The sequence below is a fragment of the Schistocerca piceifrons genome, chromosome 2 (assembly GCF_021461385.2).
Source record: "Schistocerca piceifrons isolate TAMUIC-IGC-003096 chromosome 2, iqSchPice1.1, whole genome shotgun sequence".
NCBI lineage: Eukaryota > Metazoa > Arthropoda > Insecta > Orthoptera > Acrididae > Schistocerca > Schistocerca piceifrons.
The window spans coordinates 366,576,909-366,583,878 of NC_060139.1; positions in this window are offsets into that span (position 1 = coordinate 366,576,909).

A 6,970-nucleotide genomic window follows, 5' to 3' on the forward strand; every position below is an offset into this window, starting at 1 on the left:
TCATCTCCCAGTACTTACTGCAACCTACATCCTCCTTAATCTGCTTAGTGTATTCATCTCTTGGTCTCCCTCTACGATTTTTACACTCCACGCTACCCTCAAATGCTAAATTTGTGATCCCTTGATGCCTCAGAACATGTCCTACCAACCGGTCCCTTCTTCTTGTCAAGTTGTGCCACAAACTCCTCTCCTCCCCAATTCTATTCAATATCTCCTCATTACTTATGTGATAGACCCATCTAATCTTCAGAATTCTTCTGTAGCACCACATTTCGAAAGCTTCTATTCTCTTCTTGTCCAAACTATTTATCGTCCATGTTTCACTTCCATACATGACTACACTCCATACAAATACTTTCAGAAACGACTTCCTGACACTTAAATCAATACTCGATGTTAACAAATTTCTATTCTTCAGAAAGGCTTTCCTTGCCATTGCCAGTCTACATTTTATATCCTCTCTGCTTCGACCATCATCAGTTATTTTGCTCCCCAAATAGCAAAACTCCTTTACTACTTTAAGTGTCTCATTTCCTAATCTAATTCCCTCAGCATTACCTGACTTAATTCGCCTACATTCCATTATCCTCGTTTTGCTTTTGTTGATGTTAATCTTATATCCTCCTTTAAAGACACTATCCATTCCATTCAACTGCTCTTCCAAGTCCTTTGCTGTCTCTGACAGAATTACAATGTCATCAGCGAACCTCAAAGTTTTTATTTCTTCTCCATGGATTTTAATACCTAGTCCGAATTTTTCTTTTGTTTCCTTTACTGCTTGCTAAATATACAGATTGAATAACATCGAGGACGGGCTACAACCCTGTCTCACTCCCTTCCCAACCGCTGCTTCTCTTTCATGCCCCTCGACTCTTATAACTGCCATCTGGTTTCTGTACAAATTGTAAATAGCCTTTCGCTCCCTGTATTTTACCCCTGCCATCTTTAGAATTTGAAAGAGAGTATTCCAGTCAACATTGTCGAAAGCTTTCTTTAAGTCTACAAATCCTAGAAACGTAGGTTTGCCTTCCCTTAATCTATTTTCTAAGATGAGTCGTAGGGTCAGTATTGCCTCACGTGTTCCAACATTTCTACGGAATCCAAACTGATCTTCCCCGAGGTCGGCTTCTACCAGTTTTTCCATTCGTCTGTAAAGAATTCGCGTTAGTATTTTGCAGCAGTGGGACACCAACCTGATTATCGCCAGCCATACGGCCAGACAACCAGGTGTGAAGACCTGGGGTGCCATTTCATTTCGTAGCAGCAACCCATTGGTTGTCAACAGCAGCACTCTTACAGCACAGCGGTACCTCGACGATATTGTACGCCCTATTGCCGCCGTTCATAGGAAGCCATTCTGGGCTTACATTTCAGCAACATAATGCCTGTCCAACATTGCGAGAGTGTTTGGTGCTTTTCTTCATACTTGCCAAATCATACCTTCACCAGCAAGATCGCCAACTGAGAGTGTTTGAATCACTATGGGCAGGATCCTCCAGCCAGCTCGAGTTTTCAGTCTGGAACAGCGTGACCGCTACTGTCGCAGGTTCGAATCCTGCCTCGGGCAGGGATGTGTGTGATGTCCTTAGGTTAGTTAGATTTAAGTAGTTCTAAGTTCTAGGGAACTGATGACCTCAAATGTTTAGTCCCCTAGTGCTCAGAGCCATTTGAACCATTTTTTAAACCAACTCGAGTTTTGATGATCTAACTTGCCAGCACAATATCCGTCAGGACGACACTCATCAACTCTAACAATCAACGTCACGCCGAATAACTGCTTGCATAAAGGTCAGAGGTTGACCAACACGTTACTGACTTGCCCAATTTGGGAAGCTGTTTCTCTTGAATGATTTTTCTGAAATTGTAAGCATTTGTTTGTCTGCATATTTGTACCACATGTACCGATTGCAGTCCCATTTGGATAATTTATTAGTGATTCGTCGCTTTTTTTCTTTTAGATTGCATTTCGGCTGTGGTTCCTGGTGAGGTATCCAAAACGAACACAAATTCCACGAATTTTACAGAATGAGTCTAGACAGTTGGCACTATTTGGAGCAACTAACATTTGTCACACAAATTTTGGAATTAGTATTTTTCCTGCTGAGAAGTTGGTGAAAGTGAGCGAATGATGTTAAAAATCCAGCATGAAAAGTTTATTCCTTGTAAGACTACATAGCATCGTATTTTATTCAATGTGGTACATATGGTTACAAATTAATAAAGCTATGATAGTATTTCCACAACTTTTCAGTTTCAAAAAAGTCGTATGTGATTCATCTTGCGGAGTATTCAGAAAAAATGCTGGATTTGAAGTGAAATCAGTCACCGTAGATGGCGCAGCAGTGGCTGGTGAACGCTACGAATTGGCAGAAAATGTGAAGAAATGAAAGCTCATGGTGTTAAACTAGAAAATGGAAATTTGTGGTCATCGGTCCCTAATCTTACACACTATTTAATCTAACTTACGCTAAGGACGACACAAAAACCCATGCCCGAGGAAGGACTCGAACCTAGGACGGGGACAGCCGCGCGGACCATGACAAGACGCCCTAGACCGCGCGGCTGTTAAACAAGAACCTGACATGTCTTTGTCTGTTTCGTCCAGCTACTCTTTCTCTTTCGGAAGTAGCAGTAATTTAGCTTTCAGATCTCTTTTACGCCTATGACACAGTTTCCCGAAATCACGGACCACAGACTGGAAAAAAATCCAATCAGTATCATTAGTTCATGATTCCTGGTGTGTTTTCAATTCGCTAAGTTTCTCACTTCCATCTTTGGCTTTTATCGGCAGCATACCAAAAAGACACACTTGAAGCAGCTCCATACTACACATCGCCGGCCATAGAACACGGCAGCAGCCTCGCACGTGGTGCCTAGTTGCTACCTTCGTCGTGGACAACTTTCAATATATCTCACGTATTTTCTCAAGAATGGAAAGAGCTATCTCTCTCCTTCCAATGCTGAAAACAATTTCGATTCGTTAGCTCTATTTTGTACATAGCAATGTGTGACCCAAAGCCCATCAAATGTAATTGGCCATCACCTACATTCTTCAATCAAAACTTCTCAAAACAGGCCTGGAGGTTTATTTATTTGCGAAGAATCACTTTACCTTTGCTCAATAGCGGAAAGAAAAGCAGTTGATCATCGAACTCTGATGTGGGACTATAAGACCCAATTTTTTTTTTCGCCGAATGTTTTCCCTAGAATCAAATGAGAATGCCTGCATATTGGAGAACGCATGTGGATCTAAACACCGTGGTTTTTAATTTTTTACGCAAAAAGTACAAATTTCACTGAGAAACTAAATGGAGAGACGGATATAGCTTTGCTAAGTTTTCATATAACAATTATTTTTGAGGTACTTCTGATGACTCAAAATTTGTACCTTACGATACAGTTACGTGCAGCACCCAGTACTCCCTGTTGCACTGGACGATAGAATAGAGCAGAGTTTTCAAATCTGTGTTCTGTGGAACACTGATTTTCCACAGGGAGTGAATGAAAAATTGCTGCTAACATGGCGGCTTTCCCATATATTTTTCTTATATATTTAAATTTTATTATGATTTCTGTGTTGTTAGTTATGACTTCAAACAGAATTATCACCGAATAAAACGTGTTTTTCTGATTTTTTTTTTTTGAAATTTCATTAATTTAATTAATCTTCAAAATAAATAGGTACCAGCATTTTCCAGGTAAAAGTTTGGAAACTCTTGCAGTAGAGATACGTGACGATGTGGTGTCACGGTCGTCCCAGTGTAAGTTAAATTGCTCCACCAATGTAGGTTGCTTCTGCGTCGTTGCGCAGGGCGCATAGCCTATGGTCTCGCATATTGTATGACCTCAGTGAGAACTGCGCCTAAGAAGGAGGACTCGTTGGAATTCGACAGCTGCAGGATGGTTGGTGGTTTATCGAGATTGAAGTTTACCGCACCACGATACTGACGCTCGCATTGGTCAGTATTCTGCGAATTCCATGCGAACATGCAATCAGTGGATTCAGAAGGACCACACTCAACGTCATGCAGGTAAGACATAATGACCGCACAGCCGTGCAGGATCACACAGCCACATCACGTACGCTGACTTAGGAAACTTAGGAAATGGGCTTGTTTGCAACAACACAAGTATCCACACGGACAGCGCGATGACGTCTAAACTTCCAAGCATGTCACTCTCTGTTGTGGCTTCCCTAGAGCTGACAGCAGAGAGAGAAAAAAATGGTTCAAATGGCTCTGAGAACTATGGGACTTAACATCTGTGGCCATCAGTCCCCTAGAACTTAGAACTACTTAAACCTAACTAACATAAGGACATCACACATATCCATGCCCGAGGCAGGATTCGAACCTGCGACCGTAGCGTTCACGCGGTTCCAGACTGAAGCGCCTAGAACTGCTCGGCCGCAGCGGCTGGCCCTCTTAGTTCTGATTATAAATAATTAACCATACCTTCGTAAACTTGAGCTATGTTATATGATTTCATTGAATTATTTTATTTCATAAATACACTCGTGAAGGTACGGTACTAGTACTACGTGCTCTCGTACTATGTATTTTGTTGTAATATGACGGTAGATGTCCGATTATCCTACGGCCAACGGATTCTCTTAGTTGAGGCAGGTGTTTACACAAACGCGGCGGCTCCGTTACACCCCACTAGCAATCATATCTCATCTGAATGTTCAAATGAACTGAGCTGAATGAAGTACGAGGATGAGTCAGAAAGTAATGCCTCCTATGTTTTTTTTTCTTTTTTTTTTTTTTCTATCTCTCGAGAATTTCAAATACGACTACGTAGATTGAAAACCACAACATTGACGATTATTCACGACTTTTCAGTATAATCTCCCTCCGTTACCACATCTTTGGTCCATCTTTTACCAGGGGCGTGCATTCCAGTGACAAACGGTCCTGCATCCAAAGAAATTGACACACGGACGTTTTCGCGGCCTCATTTTCAAACTGAATACCACGATGACCTTCTTTTAGCCACCCGAACAGATGAAAGTCTGATGTGCCATGTCAGGACTGTACGGGGGATGAGACAAGAGTTCCCATCCAATTTTCACAATCTCTTTAGTGATGTGACGACTGATGTGTGGTCTTGCACTGCCATGCAAAAGAGGAAGATACGCCAAAGCTTTTATTGGGCGTACTCTCTGAAGACGTGCTCTAAGCTTTTTGAGGGTTCTGATGTATTGGACAGAATTTATTGTTCATCCCTGCTCCAAAAACATGTCATAGACTTGCTGAATGTTGTGTGAAGTCAGTGCAGTCACCGAACTACCGCTCTGAGTTTCGTCAGCCAACGGTATTTGCCGTTCACCTTCGTTACAGCGACGAACACATTGTCCAACATTGCTGATACGCACTATTGCATCAGCGTACACGTTTTCCTGTCTTTCATGAGTGTGAACGGGCGTTTCATCCGCTGCATTTAAGAATTCTGTCACAGAATGCTGTCTTATACAAACATACATCTCGACCGTTTTGCAAGCGACTGCAGTACCGGCATGTGTTGACGCAGGAAGTTACTACTGCAGAAGGATTGGAAAAGAAACTTTGTGGAATAGCACCAAAGTCAAAATTTTCAATTATCAAACTTTATTTAAGTATGAAAAATAGGAGGCATTACTTTTTGACTGACCCTCGTAGAATACATTCTCTCAACAGACACGAAGAATTTCTCCTTTGTCGGTGTTCCACATACAAGAATGTGGCAGACATTGTGCATGCATGGCCTCTATTCTCGCCGTTTACGATGGATTTGGCACCTTCGAGGAGGTCGTGAAGATAAATGGTTGGAATTTTTTTGTTGGCTAATTGCAAATCGCCGAGAAATAGCATTGATACTATTTAGGTGATGAAGCCACTTCCGGTATCAGTAACACTCGTAACTTACACCCTACACGAAGGTGCTTTTGTTGAGTCACATTTTCAAGAACGCCTTTCTGTAAATGTGTGGTGTGCTATGACAGATAATCAGCTGATGGGCCCGTTATGTTACCACATCGTTTCACAGGGCCAGGTTACGTAAAATTTCTCAAAAACTAGCTCGCAACATTATTGGAACGCGTTCATTTGGCTACAAGGATTGTTATTTTCTTCCAGCATGTTGGAGCCCCTATAGTTTCCAGCCGTCAGGTGACATCGTCTAAAATGAACGGTCTGCGAAAGGCGGATGGGCAGAATTGGTCACGTTTCTTGGGCACCAGGATCCCTGGACGTTTACATTTTTGCCCGTTTCGATGGTTGAAAGGAAAGGCTACAAAGAAAAGGCAGACACAAGACACGAATTGACCGTTCGGATTATGAATAGTGCTATCCTCATAAAAGAACGCCAAGACGATCTCAAAAGAGCTACACGTAGCGTTGTCAGGATATTTCGAAAGTGCTCTGAAGGTGAGTTGGAATATTTGAAAATCTTAACACCCTCTGGGAGTATTTGTTTGGTTTTCCAACAGCTGTATAACCACTAAAAATTTGGACACATGTTATATGTAATGTCTTATTGGAAATTACTCTATACTGTCACCTCCAAAATATTTACTATTTCTCCTAAAACACCCTATATACTAGTATTTATACACGAAAATAAATCTCAAATCGAAACGCAGTCTGAAAATGTACACCACTAGACGAGAGAAGGATGTTCCATAGTTAAAAATCTAAGTATTATGTCCACGAAAGGAAAGGATATTTCGATTTACATGTTTAAATTTATGGTAGCTTGACAAACAACTTAAACCATTGATAATGGTGATTACAACAATGCTAACCTCATTTGTCTAGAAAAGTTGATCCATTCGTCTGGCTGTCATTCTTCAGAGAAATCAGAGACAATCTAAATCCAAACTGAATGATAGGGTTTCCGCTTTCGTATGTCCAAGGTTGTGACTGTCTCTAGTTTGGAAACAGAATTACGTTTCCGCTACAGCGATTAAAATGACTTTGCTATGTTCTCC